Below are 17,143 nucleotides of genomic sequence, written 5' to 3'. Positions count from 1 at the left end.
TTCATATAGTTCTCTCTTCAACTTGCATAAATGGGCGTCCCTCCCATTCGTCTCAAAACCCTATGGTTGTTCAATGTACACCTTCTATTTTATAACTCCATTTGGGAACATCGTCTTGACAACCATTTAATGGATCTTTCATCCCATTAGTGCTACAAGTGGGATCATGGCCTAATGGAAGTATACCTGGCCACAAGAGAAAAAGTATCCTCATAATCTTTTCCCTCCTTCTGAGATAATCCCTTATCCATGAACCTTTCCTTGAACTTTTCTACACTGCCATTTGCAACATGCTTGATCTTATAGATCCAACGGGAATGAACCACTACCCTGTCGAATGATATAGGAACCACCTCCCAAACATTATTATGCATGATGGAGTTCTACTCCTCCACCATTGCATCTTGCCACACCTATTGCTATGAAACCTCTAGATAGTTGGAAGGCTCATTGTCATTGAGCTCAATCGTCAACGCCTTCTACCCTGAATATCTCTTTAGTGGTCTCTTGTCCCTCATGCTTGATATAAGAGCTCTCATAAGCTCTAGTGCATCTCTCAACGTATGAAGCACTTCTCGATTCATTCTCCCACTGATGGTGGGTGGAGCTTCAAGCTCATCATGATGTTGTTGCTCCACATGTTACGAACTCTCCTCCACCTATACTTGTACCCATACTAGTTATTGTACTTTTACTAGTTCCCGAAGCCTAATATTCCTATTCAATCCTTGGAGATTTTGTTGGTTGACGCTGTTAAAATTCTGGTAACTCATGATATCTCCTGAAGTATTTCTCCTCCTATAACTTTACATCTCATCTCACAACGATATTCCTACTGTCTGTGATGTAGATCCTGTATGCCTTGGAGATTTCATTATAACCAATGAAATACCCCTTCTCTATAGTCAAATATAGCTTGGTGCACTTCTCATCTAGAACGTGACAATATGTGATACTGCCAAAAATCCTAAAATGTCTGACTTTTAGCTTCTTTCCTGAAATTCCTCTTCAGGTGTCATATTCCCCAACACCATGTGTGGGACCCTATTCTAAATGTACACTATTATGCTACATGTCTCTACCCAGAAATATCTAGGCATGTCTTAATCATATAGCATGGTCCTCGTTGCTCCAACTATCATCTTGTTCTTCCTTTTTTCAACTCCATTCTGTTGCATGTTGTACAAAGACGTTCGTTCCCTCTTGATTCCTACCTTTGAATAGAAATCCTTGAGGTATTTATTGATGTTCTTGCCTCCATTACATTTCCAAAGAACCTTTATCTTCATACATGTCAAGTTATCCACAAGAGCATTAAATTATTGGAAGCAACTAAACACTTCATCCCTTGTCTTCAAGAAGTATATCCAAGTCTTCCTCGAGAAGTCATCAATAAATTTCATGAAATACTCATAACCCCTAAGAGACTTAGTGGACAATGGACCACAAATATTAGAATGTATCAATTCTAGAATACCCTTGGCTCTATTGTCACTCCTTGGAAATGTTTCCTTTTCAAACTTCCCAAATACGCACTCTCTACGCACATCATCATGTTCCATGCTTACTTATGGAGCACATGTCATACTATTTTTGAGCAACTTAAGTGCCCCATCATGAATATGACCCATCCTCATATTCCATAACCCTCCCATATCTTTCTTATTGTTGTTTCTCACCAGTGGATTTGAAGCATACAACTGCTACCCGAGACTCTACAACTTGTTTCTTCTCACTCCAATTTTTTTCACTGACTTCTAATCCTATTTTTATGTACACATTCTATCCTTGAAAGTACATGTTATACCCATTACCTTGAACAAAAAAACTCTAATTTGATTCATTCCTAAACCTAGTATATGCGACACATCTATAACATGAGTAATCTTCCCTGACTCCCTATGAAATGTAATTGTCCCTCTCCCAATTGGAGTACACATGGACTTATTTCCCATCTAAATATAAAATCTTATCTCAAATTCTTTGTAGCTAGATAAATACTCCCTAATCCATGTCATATGACATGATACCCCACTGTCAATCTACCAGACTCCTATGGTGGTTGAGCTAGATAAACAAGCTATGAGAGTGAACTCATCTTCTATTCCTGAAGATAACTCATCAATATTTTCTAAATTTGTCTGCTACTTCTTCTTTTTTATATACCTAGGGGGATAATATGGGGTACAAAGGGAGGTACCCAAGGTAATAATGTAATAATGGGATGGGCCATAGTAATAAATAAGGTGGTTAACCCATATCATGTAAAGGACCACAAGTAGTTAGTAATAATGTAATGGGCCCATGGTATTAGTTAGATGGTATGAGGGAACCATGGTAATGATCCATGGTATTGTATGTATGAGGCCTATATAGAGGCTAGAGACTCCAAATGGAGAGATGTCAAGGAATTGTGTCAAGGAAGTATTGTATGAATAGGTATATGGTTTGTGGAGTGTTCTCCTTCCTTAAGGAGTGAATGTATGGTGTTGCCCTACCTTAAGGGTTTGATCAATAAAGAATCATTTCATATTATTTCTGGGTTTATTTGTATTCTCATATATTTTTGGATCAGTTCTATAATATTTCTGGGTTAGATCTATAACAAGTGGTATCAGAGCACTTTCTTGGGCAAACAGTGGAGAATTTTTTTTTTAATATTTTTTACAGGATTTCGAGGGGGGTGAGTTTTCAGATCATATCTATACGTTTTGGTGCAAGATATGTAAAATATAATTGCAGATATGGATTCTATAAGAAAAAATACCCGATTTAAAAAAAAAAATCGGTTGAATCGGAGTCCGGATGTAGGAGATATCGCTGATCTAAAAATCAGTGGGGTTGCAGATAATTTTTCAGGGCAGCGAGTTTGCGGCGTAGATTTGGACATCCTGGGGCAATATCTGCAAAATCTAATTGTAGATCTGGATTCTATGTGAAAAAGTACCCGATTTCAAAAAATAAATCGGTCGAATCGGAGCCCGGATGAGGGAGATATCGCTAATTTAAAATCAGCTCTTTTTTGCAGAAATTTTGGGGACGACTGGAGAGTTGCAGCGCAGATCTGAAATTCCAGTGCCTGGATCAAAATTTCTATCACATGGGCAGATGCAGAATGACTGTTCCATTTCTGAAAACAGGTCATAATAGGGATTCTAAGCAATATTGACTAAACTGTGACTATTTCAAATTTTCGCCAATTTTTTTTGTGATGGTGGGCCTACCTCAGAGTTTGAGGGACTTGTATAAATTTGATGGCTCTCATCCAGCCAAATGGCTAGCACAAATGGAGAAATTTTTTAGTTTGAATTACATCATGGATGATGAGACTCAACTGAGAATGGGAAAAATTTACTTGGACAATGAAATATGGCAATGGTGGCAAAGGCATCAACATTGCTATCGAAGGCCCTTGACTTGGGACATATTCACAAAAGCTATTTGGACCACTTTGACCATAAAACTAATCTTGTGGATAAGCTCACACAGACAGACACATAGCCTAGCAAAGATTTTATTTTTACAGAAAATAAGGAAACCATGGAACCTAAAGGGTTATTTTCTGCTGGTATCTCCTTATTGCAGGTTCATGGATTGATTCAGAAAGAGAAGATCATTTTTTATATAAATCCTAGTTGCAAACATAATTTCATCAATGTTAATTTGGCAAAAAAATTGCAAGTTCCTGCAAAACACATTGAAAACACACAGGTGGATGATGAAGATGTTCAAGTGTATAAGGATTTGAAGATTTCTATGGATAAGTATGTGTTGCATGGTGATTTTTATACTTCAAAGATGGATAATATGGATATTGTTTTAGGATATTCTTGGATGGAATCTGTGGGTACTATAAATATTAACGTGCAGAAGAAATTCCTAAAGCTCTGGTATAAAAGAAGAAAATTACATTACAGGATATTTCCATCAATAAACAGGTAGATTCCACGGAAGTTGACGCAGAAAATGTTCCAGGGACTGACATATCAGATGATGAGCAGTTGATGGTCGACAATCAAACACAAATAGAGGCTGAAGCAGAAAAGGTTACAGGTGCTGATACATTAGATGAGGGCTCAGTGGTGGAAGTAATATTGGAAGATAAGACACCACAGCAGGCACCACAACATAACAGTCAGGCTCTAGTAAGGGGTGAATTAAAGAAAAAGACACCGTGGGTTAAAACTTCAACATATCATCACCCACATCACCCCGCAAGACAACAACCAACAAGATGGAAACCAATTAGCCACAAGGACCACAACCCCCGCCAGACAGATAGAGAGGAGCAAAGATCCACCTACTACACATCAACACAGAAGAGCTACCATGGTCAGCTTCCATCTCAAGCGAGCGCAGCACCAGTGAGATCGAGGGTTCATCTTTCTCTTGGATGGCTAGATGCACGTGCATGGTACCAGTGGACTACTCTTTTGAGTAGATCTTATTATTTATGTTCTTCCCATGTTTCGGGGACGAAACATGCTAAGGGGGGTGGAATGTTATATACCTAGGGGGGATAATATGGGGTACAAAGGGAGGTACCCAAGGTAATAATGTAATAATGGGATGGGCCATAGTAATAAATAAGGTGGTTAATCCATATCATGTAAGGGACCACAAGTAGTTAGTAATAATGTAATGGGCCCATGGTATTAGTTTGATGGTATGAGGGAACCATGGTAATGATCCATGGTATTGTATGTATGAGGCCTATAAAGAGGCTAGAGACTCCACATGGAGAGATGTCAAGGAATTGTGTCAAGGAAGTATTGTATGAACAGGTATATGGCTTGTGGAGTGTTCTCCTTCCTTAAGGAGTGAAGTATGGTGTTGCCTTACCTTAAGGGTTTGATCAATAAAGAATCATTTCATATTATTTCTGGGTTTATTTGTATTCTCATATATTTTTGGATTAGATCTATAATATTTTTGGGTTAGATCTACTTGTATGCTCTGATACCACTTGTTATAGATCTAACACAGAAATATTATAGATCTGATATGAAAATATAAGACAATGCAAATAAACCCAGAAATAATATGAAATGATTCTTTATTGATATCAAACCCTTAAGGTAGGGCAACACCGTACATTCACTCCTTAAGGAAGGAGAGCACTCCACAAGCCATTACCATATATAAGCCTCATATATACAATGCCATGGATCATTACCATGGTTCCCTCATACCATCGAACTAATACCATGGGTCTGTTACATTATTACTAACTACTTGTGGTCCCTTACATGATATGGGTTAACCACCTTATTTATTATTATGGCCCATCCCACTATTACATTATTACCTTGGGTACCTCCCTTTGTACCCCATATTATCCCCCTAGGTATATAACAAAGAAGAAGTAGCAGACAAATTTAGAAAATATTGACGAGTTATCTTCAGGAATAGAAGATGAGTTCACTCTATTTTTGGATCAGATCTATAATATTTTTGGGTTAGATCTACTTGTATGCTCTGATACCACTTGTTATAGATCTAACCTAGAAATATTATAGATCTGATATGAAAATATAAGACAATGCAAATAAACCTAGAAATAATATGAAATGATTCTTTATTGATATCAAACCCTTAAGGTAGGGCAACACCATACATTCACTCCTTAAGGAAGGAGAGCACTCCACAAGCCATATGCCTGTTCATACAATAATCCTCCTTCCTTAAGGAGTGAATGTATGGTGTTGCCCTACCTTAAGGGTTTGATCAATAAAGAATCATTTCATATTATTTCTGGGTTTATTTGTATTCTCATATATTTTTGGATCAGATCTATAATATTTATGGGTTAGATCTACTTGTATGCTCTGATACCACTTGTTATAGATCTAACCCAGAAGTATTATATATCTGATATGAAAATATAAGACAATATAGGCCTCATACATACAATACCATGGATCATTACCAATGGTTCTCTCATACCATCGAACTAATACCATGGGCCCATTACATTATTACTAACTACTTGTGGTCCCTTACATGATATATGTTAACCACCTTATTTATTACTATGGCCCATCCCATTATTACCTTGGCTACCTCCCTTTGTACCCCATATTATCCCCCCTGGGTATATAACAAAGAAGAAGTAGCAGACAAATTTAGAAAATATTGACGAGTTATCTTCAGGAATAGAAGATGAGTTCTCCTTCCTTAAGGAGTGAATGTATGGTGTTGCCCTACCTTAAGGGTTTGATCAATAAAGAATCATTTCATATTATTTCTGGGTTTATTTGTATTCTCATATATTTTTGGATCAGATCTATAATATTTCTGGGTTAGATCTACTTGTATGCTCTGATACCACTTGTTATAGATCTAACCCAGAAATATTATAGATCTGATATGAAAATATAAGACAATGCAAATAAACCCAGAAATAATATGAAATGATTCTTTATTGATATCAAACCCTTAAGGTAGGGCAACACCATATATTCACTCCTTAAGGAAGGAGAGCACTCCACAAGCCATTACCATATATAATATAATATTACAAGTTTGTCGATCTTCTCATTGGCCATAGATTGAGCTCTATTTTCGACCATGCACCGATCCGATGTACTTGAAATTTGGGACCTCCCTTGGTTATAGATCTAACCCAGAAATATTATAGATCTGATATGAAAATATAAGACAATGCAAATAAACCCAGAAATAATATGAAATGATTCTTTATTGATATCAAACCCTTAAGGTAGGGCAACACAATACATTCACTCCTTAAGGAAGGAGAGCACTCCACAAGCCTCTAGCCTCTATATAGGCCTCATACATACAATACCATGGATCATTACCATGGTTCCCTCATACCATCGAACTAATACCATGGGCCCATTACATTATTGCTAACTACTTGTGGTCCCTTACATGATATGGGTTAACCACCTTATTTATTACTATGGCCCATCCCATTATTACATTATTACCTTGGGTACCTCCCTTTGTACCCCATATTATCCCCCCTAGGTATATAACATTCTTCCTGTCACCCTTCATCTGGTTTGGACATTGACAAACATACCTCCTATGTTGACTGCATTTAAAAAACACGTGATTTTACTCAAGTCTTTCTTTTCCTTCTCTCCCTTGGAGTCAAGCCCTTTTCTCGAGTCCTTATTGGCTTTGGCCTTTCTCGCAAGAGAAAAAAATCTCATCATACTTACATTTCTAGCTTTTACTATTGCTACCACTTACAAGGCTCAACATAAGCTCTTCCTGAGTGAAATTTCTCCATAAACAATCCTAGTTAGTTAGGTCTTGTCATTTATTTATCACTTGGACAAACACATCCCACTACTTTGAGAACCCATTTAGAGCAGTTCTCTTGAGCTCATCATCATCTATTTTCTCTCCATAGCTGCTAAATTATCCTTGACAAGTTTGATCCCGGTGAGGTAACTTACTACGCCTTCATTAGAGAAATTTTCAGGTCTAAAATGACCCTCCTAAGGAATATTATAAAATAATAATGGAAATAATAAAATAAGATTAGATTATCACATCAAGTTTTGGAGGGAAAAAGAAAAATCTACTTTTTCAACTCATATTTTCAACTTATCTCCCTACGATTTTACTCAATTTTCGAGAAGGATGACTCACTGGATGCGGAAATTAATTTTTCATCCAAGGAGTACCCATGTTGCATACTTTCTATGGACCCTACTACACGAAAAATGTGAAATACATGAAAAAACATGATTGCAGTCATACATGATTAAAATCATTTTTTTTCATGTATTTCACATTTTTCGTGTAGTAGGGTCCATCGAAAGTATGAAACATGGGTACTCCTTGGAAGCAAAATTAAATTATGCATCTAACAAGTGTTGCCACTCTAAATTTAAGTGAAATCATAGGGAGATAAGTTGAAAATACAAGTTGAATATATATATATATATATATATATATATTTTTTTTTTTTTTTTATCATTTTACCTTTTTACTCCAAAAATGGTGAATCATCCCCCATGGTTGGCATCATCATATTGAATCATATTGGTTCTTATATAATTGATTTTTGCTGTATGTTTTTATTTTGAGGCCCATTTTAGACCTCAAAATTTCTCTAATGCTCCCTTGTTCATTTTAGTGTTTCTTAGATTCTCTTTGAGGATTAACTTATTGTTTACAATAATATTATGGAATAGCTTTAGGATAGCATCACATATCTTCTTGGTTGTATCCAAATCTACAATATGGGGTACGATATGATCCTTAACCTCATCTTGGATAATATGCCTTGCCTTGGCATCCTCCTTGCAGTAGGTCACTAACTGTGTCATATTTGTTGGTATGAAAATAATTATCGTAGCATTCTCCTACAACCCATGCTCCTCCAAAAATAATAAAATTATGGATTTCCAGACACCAAAGTTCAATGCACCATTAAGTGTGTTTTAATCCCTCATTCTAGTTGAAGCCATTTTTAAAACTCTCAAACAATAAACCCTAATAAATCTGAATATACCTGAAGAGAAAATATTTATGATAAAACCTTTGATTTCTCAATTAAACCTTTGAACTCAGATCACCAAAAACCTCAACAATTCACTGCTTTGATACCATGTGAAATTTTTGGCTACCTAGAAGGTGTTACTAATCTAGTTAATTGTTTCATGTTACTTATTCACTACCAATAAATTATTCTGCGAGAAGTAATGAATAATAACATGAACAACACCTATCAAAAAAATAAAACTATAGGGAATATATGAGAAACCAATAACATAATTTACACTAATATTTTTTGAAAAAAGAACCTTTGGAGAAACCCCAATATGGGGAAAACTAGTTTTCATATTTGAGGGCTTTAATTAATATCTTCAGCAAAAATTCTTATTGATAAATTACAACTACTTTTCTGACACTTGCAATGCTCTGGCAATATTTTTATCTCCACCTATGAAAAATTTGACCTAGGAAACTTCATTATCTCCCTCTGCAAATTAACTTGGACCTTTCCTGCAATTTGCACCTCCTTTGAAACTTGCACTAGCATCCTCCATCAATTCACACTGACAATCTGGGAACCTCCATAAAATCGATCTTCCTTTCCTGCAACTCACACTACCCTTTCCTGTAATCGCACTACTCTTCTTGCAATTCACACTGCCACTAGAAATATCGATTTTTCTTTCATGACAACTCGCAATCCCTTTGGGAATTCACTGAGGCAATTCACACAGCTAAACTAACAAATTTGGCCTCCTTCGATAGAAATAATTTGCTTTCCTTCTTATACTCATAAATTGGAAATCTTTGTGAAGAATAAATTTTGGTAACTTCTTCTCAATAATTATTGTTGAAACTCTCCTAGTCTCTCTCTCAAAATTCACTCACTTGATGTGTCTTCAATGATACCCATCAATTGTCCTTTAAAATCGGTCATTCACAAATAAATGACCATGATTATAAGTTCATTTGATCCAATCGATTTCTAAGATGATTTTATAAACTTTCCATAAGATTCTAGAGGTAAATCAATCTAATCCCAACTAATATCAATTAATTGTTCACTTTCCCTATGTTTAACTTAGGAAATAATTAAAAAAACACTAATTGATATAATTAAGATATTTCCATTAGGAAAAATTACATGAGCTTAGAGATAATTAATTCCTTCATGTTATTGGCCTTAATGACACATCGCAAGGCTAGAAAACTTACCCAAGCTACAAAGTCTAATAGGGTGGAAAAACCATAAAATCATTAAGGTGGACTATATTCAATTCCAAATTCACCAAAGTACTTCTCACAGGTATCATCTTCAAATGTCCTACTAGCTTATGCTTTTACACAAATTATCATACTTAGGTATGGGAGGGTTATCGCATGACCTTATTATGTGTTTTTGACCCTGAGGGGAGAAATAATTCCTAGGTCAACCCTTGCAAATGATATGTGCTATGGCTTCAGGTTTACTTCATGAAAGGTATTATAGACTTATACTAGGTTATGAAAAATATTTTCCATGAGCACCTTTGTAGAGGGAGCACTTAGCTTTTTGAGTTACCCTCCCTCACTTTTGTTTTCTAGAGCCCCCATATTTCCTTGTTTTTTTCTTTCTTGCTTTGATATGTTGAAATCATGATTGTCATTAGACCATAACCTATAGGCATTAGTCTATGCCACAATTTCCAAAGTTAATATCCATGAGAGGGAGTTAGTCCATGTTTCAAAACACATGAGGAGTGTTGGACCCAATGTCCAACAATCTCCCCCTTAGCATGAGTTGGGTGAGTTTCAAACTCTAGACCTGTCACTCTAATACCACTTGTTGGAATCATGATTGTAATAGAACAAAACCCACAAACATTAGTCTCCACTACAATCGTCAAAGTTAGGATCCGCGAGAGGCAGTTAGTCCATGTCATGAAACACACATGAAGCCTTGAACCTAATGTCCAACATGATATGGATTGTTTAACCAACTTTATTAGTTTATCAAGTAGTAATAATAATAATACAATCTTCCTTTAATGATAGACAATTTATTGTTTGATCAAGGTCAAGATGTTTACTAAGAGTTTCTTTTATTTTGATAGGTGTAATATGCATGGATACTGTCGGGGACAAGTGGCTATATTAAAGGGTGTAGAGATCAAGTTATAATTGGATTTTTTTTAATTTACATTCATTGTCATTTTTTTCATTTCATATTTGGATTATGCTTTTTCTTTTCTTATGGTTGCATCAACCTTGGGTATTTACAACTCCTCATAGGACAAGGCCAATGAGGAACTAGTATGAGTGATTAACAACAACGAATCAAAAGATAGGATAACAAACATTACAAAATGATGACAAGTGTTAAGTATGAATAACATGGAGTTCTACCATCATAAGAGACTCTTGTTTATGCCCCTCCTAGACAGTGAAAGAAAGACCCTAAGGTAAGTGACACTTGACAAGGGACACATAATAACCACCAAGGTGAAGTAAGTGAACAAATACATAAACATTATTGATCTATAATCCAATTTCAACTTGTGATCCATATTAGAATGACTTAAACATTAAAATCACTTAAATGCAAAAAATGGTTAATATACCTCATAATAGATGATCTACCTTCATCGGATAAGTAAGCTAGATCAATGAATTCATTGATCAAAAAATGGATGAGAGGCATCTAAGGTTGATTATCTATTGATCGTAGTAGGGTTTCTTGCTAGCAAAATGCATCATCAGAGAATTTTTTTTTCTCAGAAATACCCATGTATATGGATGGGTAACAACAAGACCTCCTTCTCCACTTAGATTAAATATTTATCTGTTATATTAATTGGTTAGATTATGATACTTGATTTAATTCCTCTTTTCATAAGTCATCCAACATCTCCATCTTATAAATTTTTAAACTAGAAAACATAAATCATATATCCAAATAAGTTTATTTAAATATCATTAATTAATAATGTATATATTTATTTATATCTATTTTTTAATTATATATCAAAATAACTTTTTATATATATGAAGTACCTCAACAAACTTTTTAAAAATTTATGAAAAAAATATATTCTCTTAGGCTTATCTTGCAAAAGGTGTCTTTTTTCCTTCCTTCCTATTATGACTTTGAGCTTAACCCGATCAGAAATTCAGATTATTTAAAGGCCCACCAAAAGATCAACAATTTATATTATAGCTGAATCTTGACCTGAACCAAAGGGTTAAGGATGACCATATTAAAAGTTTAAGTATTTTATATTTATTAAAAATGTTTTCTTAAGCAGAGAAGCTTATTTAGTATGATGTGTAATAATGTTGTTATTCAGTTATTAAGATTAAATAGAAATTTTATTTATATTAATTAAAATAAAAATTATATAAAATATTTTAAATAATATCAGTTTATAAAAAAAATTACAGGTAAAGAAATTAGATAACTCTCCGTTCTTAGATCCGCATTTAAAATAAATTTATGCTAATTATATGAAAATTATATTAAAAAATGAGTAAAAAATCTATTGGGAACCGACCTGCATTAGTTTGAAGGTGGCTCAACGACGAAATTTCGTTGGACTATGAAAGGGAATTAATATATAAATGCAAATCTCAATTGCGTTCATTGTCCAAATCTGGAACGTCCAAAATGACAAAACTCACCAAAATGAAATGGCCCAAGCAGCTACAGTTCTGCAGCTGCTTTTGTGGTTGCGCGGTTCGTGGATCCACGAAAAAAATTCACAGTATTGAAGATCGCTGTGATGGCGCTGAAGGGGAAGATCATCTAGAATTACTTGGTCGAGAAAACGATGGGTACGCAAAACGAAGCAAGTTTGTATATTTTGATTCGAAACCTAATATTTTTAAAACGGTGTTGAGGATTTTTGGGCAGCCGCGCAATACTCAAATAAGAAATTCAGTTATCCAAGAAGCCCTAACTGATGAAATACCAGTACAGAAGGAGAAATCACAAGACCAGGAAGATAAAAATGAGAAAAATAGTAGTTACAGAGAAGAGCTGATGATTACAGATGTTACTGAAGCTTCTGAACTTGATAATGACAACTCATGTAAACTTATGGAGACTGATAAAGACTACTCATGTAAACTTATGGAGGTTGAAAGTTTCTGTGAAGATTATGGAGAAAAACAGAAATCACAACTGTATAAGGATGAGATAGATGGATTAAATTGTGAGAGCTGTCAAATTAGGAGGGAAGCTGAAACTGATCAACAGTGTTGTAGAAAACAGAACCCAGATGTTTCAATCGAAGGGACCTTTTGCAATGGAATTGAGGAGGGACAGAATGAATTAGCAGTAGTTTATGTAGGTGAGGACTGCAAGGATGAAATTGCAGAGGAATCCATGGTGAGCCCCAGGATTAAAAGTATTGGGCTTTATGAACTGGATGAGCAGCAATATGCGGTTGTCAGCGAAGTCTTGGTTGACTTTATGGCTGATGGAGGGGCCTATTCAACCGAGGAAGACACATAACAAGATTTCTATTATTAAGATAGTTATGCTTATGGGCGTAGTAGTCTTATTAAGATAGTTATGCTTATGGGCGTACTAGTCTTGATTTAATAATTTGAGAATATTTTTAATAGTATACACAATCTAATGAATAAAAGAAATAGAAGGTTTCTCAACCATTCAGTCAGTTTTTATAGTTTAGGGTTTCCATTCCTGTCATGAGGCTACAGCCTTTTAGTTCTTTACCCTCACTTATTCTGTTTTAGTTTTACAAATTTTCAAAGTTACACATACTGCTCTGAGATTGGAGATTTTCTGTTTGCTAAAATGAGTTGTTTTTCCTATATTCCATCTGTAGAGATTTTCTGTTTGCTAAAATGAGTTGTTTTTCCTTTATTCTATCTGTATTTTTTTTCAATTGAAAAAATTATGACTAGAACCCCTATCACGAATTAAACCACAAGACCTATAAAAACTTAAAAGCAGCTACCCCATGCATATTGTATGTACATGTGCTACTATTGCTTGCATCATATCGAAAAGACCTACCCCTGGTATTACTGATCCACCGGGACAGTTGATAAATGAAAAAATATCTTTATTTGAATCTACTGCACTCAAATATACCATGAGACCCATGAGTTGATTTGTAATAGAAATCTTCAAATCTCAACTCCATCTCTGCTTACATTACATTTATAAGTTTATTGAACACAGAAACGACAGATTCATTCATTACAGTGTGTTTAGTGTTCGACATTCCCGGACCGTCTTCCCAACAATTAGGTCTACATAAACGCAGTTGGTCAATGTAGGGTTTAGTTAGGGTGTATTTTATTGCAATATGTGTATTTGAAATATTTCGTATTTAAATTATTTATTATATAAATTGTAAGGCTATACGATATAAAAATGTTTAAAATAAATTTTAAATTTAGTTGAATTAATAATAAAGCTATAAATTATTATAACGGTATATTTATTATAAATTTTATATCTAGTTTATGAAAATAAAATTTTCATGGAAAATGTAATAAGTCATCATTAAATTTAATTAATAATTTTTATATTGATAATTAAATTTAATTAATAATTTTTATATTGTTAGTTTAATTATAGGAGAAATGTGTTTTTTTAAATATATTTTTTTTAATTTTTTTGGTGGAGATTTTTAAAAATCATAAGTTTAAGTTGTTTAACTTGTAAAGTTTGAATGCTTCAAGGGTTTTTTTTAGTGTGATGAATCCATTTATGCATTCAAAAGTGCAATTTAATAATAAAAAATCACAATCTTACTAAAAAAAATTATTGAGAAGAAATTGATATTTAATGAGTGACATATTAATTGTGTTATTTTTCCTTTAGTATGTTATTAATTAGTATAAGTGATATTAATGCTGGTTTTAGATTTGACTTAAGAATAATAGTTATGGGGATTATATATATAAAGAGAGATTTTATTACAACTATAGATATGCATATTTTAAAATATGGATTTTACAGTTTTAATTTAATTATCAATAATTATTAGGTGGATGGTAAAGATTTAATTTGCACAAAATATTCTAGAAAAGTTTTAGTATTATTTACAAATCAAAGGTTGAGATTTATTTCCAAACTAATAATGCACTTTTTCACTTTTAATTAAATCAATTAATTAAAAAATATCATATGAACCCTTTAAGTTAATGAAATGAGTTATGTTTTTTTTAAATGTGGTATTCATAAGCCATGGCATTGTAACAAAGCCTATGTACAATTTAAGAATGTCCATGTAGGAGTGAATTTCCATAGTTAAATATTTGTTACATGTTTTACTTAACTTATAATTTAGTTATTTTTATGATTTTTTTAATTTTAGCACCATGAGTGGGTGAGATGTATTATGAAGTAAGTGTTTTGATATTTATCATGAATTGATGCCTATATGCATTTGCCAGCCACTTAATTTATATGGGTATGCTAGTATTAGGAATATATATCTTTAAGCTCTTGAGGAACTATTTAGACAAAATTGTTAAGTCATTATAAGAAATACTCATTAGGAACTCAACATGTGTCATTTAAGAACTAAAGATGACATAACAACATTCTTCTCAATCATGGTCATTCTTGTTGCATTACTTAGATAAACTCTTAGCTTAATGACTATCATGTGTAGTCCACAAATGAATCATTGTCATGATAAGAAGTTCTATTTGTCCCACTAATGGAGCCTAGTGGTCAATAATAATAATAAGAGTACACCAAATTCCTCATTCAAATCTAGACAATATGTGAAGGTGGATGGGATCTTGAAATTTTAGAGGGAGCCTGAGATTTTGTAGATGAAGGGGCAATTATTGCCTAGAACAATTCCTTTTGCAATATTTTTTTATGAGTTTTACCTTGGTGAAAAGGATTTGGTTTACATAGAAGAGATTTTGAGGAATCTTTTCACATTGAAGCTATGGTTGTCATACTTAGTGGCTCACTGAGATACCCCTTTCGAGAAGAAAAGCCATGGAGGATTTGTTTGAGAAGATACTTGCCAAAGAAATGGAAGAATGTTGTGCGACTATATTGCACCATTGGGGTGGTTGGCATGTGGGCCATGGGGCCACCATGAAGTTTTCTCTACTTTTGCCTCAAGACTATGGTTTATCCTTAATGACAAAATTTGTTGCTTTTGTAAACAAGAATTACCTAGTGTTGTGATAGAGACTATACAAATCCAGTAGGGGATTTTACTATCCTACCACCTTGAGAAATATGCAACTCTTGGTTTCATGTGTGTTTTGATGTTGAGCAACATTACATAATATAGGTGATTGGAGGCTTCCATAGTTATCCATATTGATGGAGATTTCTGGAATTAAATTGTGTAATGGATATATGATTTGTCCAACATTTCATATGGTTACTCTAACCATCATCGAGGACCAAAGAGCTGATGTTGAATGATCAAAGCATATTTTGATGTTAAGAAACATTACAAAATGATCAAAGCAATGTGCAGGTTCAGCTACAATGTTTGTGACAATACTTGTGGGGCTCAAGATCTAAAGAAAGAGTTACCAAAACATGGTTGAGAGTTTAAACATACAAATCAATTGAGGAAGCACTTATTTCATACACATAAGATTTTAGTATGTGCATCTTATGCTTGGAAGGTCAAAAGGTATTTATTTGTGAACAAAATATGTATACACTGACACACCTAGAATGACACTTATCTAGAAGAAACTCCGAAGTGAATAGTAGTGAAATGCAAAGGTGAGGTTTCATGGGCCATCCAATTTGTGACTTTTGCAAGAAATGATTTTATGGAGACAATGAAAAATCCTTGCATATGTCAAGAGATCATTATACTTACCACATATGCTAAAGAAGTGGAAAATATGCCAAAGAAGGCATCGTAGGCATTTTGAGTATTATCGAAATTACAATGATCTAGAGACACACTTTAGTCTAGAACACTTTCTATATGAAAATATTGATTTCCTAGCCCAAAAAAAATTGTTGTCTTTGCATCTGAAGTAGAGTTGAAGAGGCATAATGCAATTAAGCATGCTGGAAATATATCCTGGTCTCAATGGAATGTTGCACTACAAATTCTTGTTAGTTTTCAATTTGAGCATCCTATTAGTGAGACTGGGTCTCAACGAGTTGCCAGAGGATGAGGATGGAATATGAATAGTCATATTTCTTCAGCTAATCCATCCAGAAGTGAGATGCTTGACATATAGAATGAAATTCACAATACATATTGACTGCAATTGCTCAAAATTTAAATTCTATTTTGAGATCTAACCCATTACCTTCAATATTTTCCTTTGACATGGTAGTAAGTTCTTCCACAAGTCCTATATCAACCTCCCAGGTATCTCACTACGGTGTGTAGGAGAGCACTTAACTCCCCTCTTGAAGAATCTGCCTTTCCTCCCCCTCATGGGGCATCAAAAAATGCTTTCCATAAATATAGGAACAAAGGAAATAGATTAAGTAAGCCTATGGCTACACATGTACGTGGCGGTCGAGGAAACATAAGGGTTCTTATTACAACAGAATCAAGACAAAGTCTTACACCAGGGAATCTTTCGTCTTTGTACCTTATGTATTCATACTCAAATGTGAACTATTCTAGTAAGCCTATTGTTGCTAATGTTCAAGAACCAGTGCCTAATTCAGATGAGTTTCCTCCTATTTTAGGAA

Source organism: Pinus tabuliformis, chromosome X (genome assembly GCF_031772625.1).
Source record: "Pinus tabuliformis cultivar Carrire ecotype Pingquan chromosome X, CPIR1, whole genome shotgun sequence".
In the NCBI taxonomy this organism is placed as follows: Eukaryota; Viridiplantae; Streptophyta; class Pinopsida; order Pinales; family Pinaceae; genus Pinus; species Pinus tabuliformis.
The sequence above is the reverse complement of the archived record's forward strand: the minus strand, read 5'-3'. Positions refer to the sequence as shown.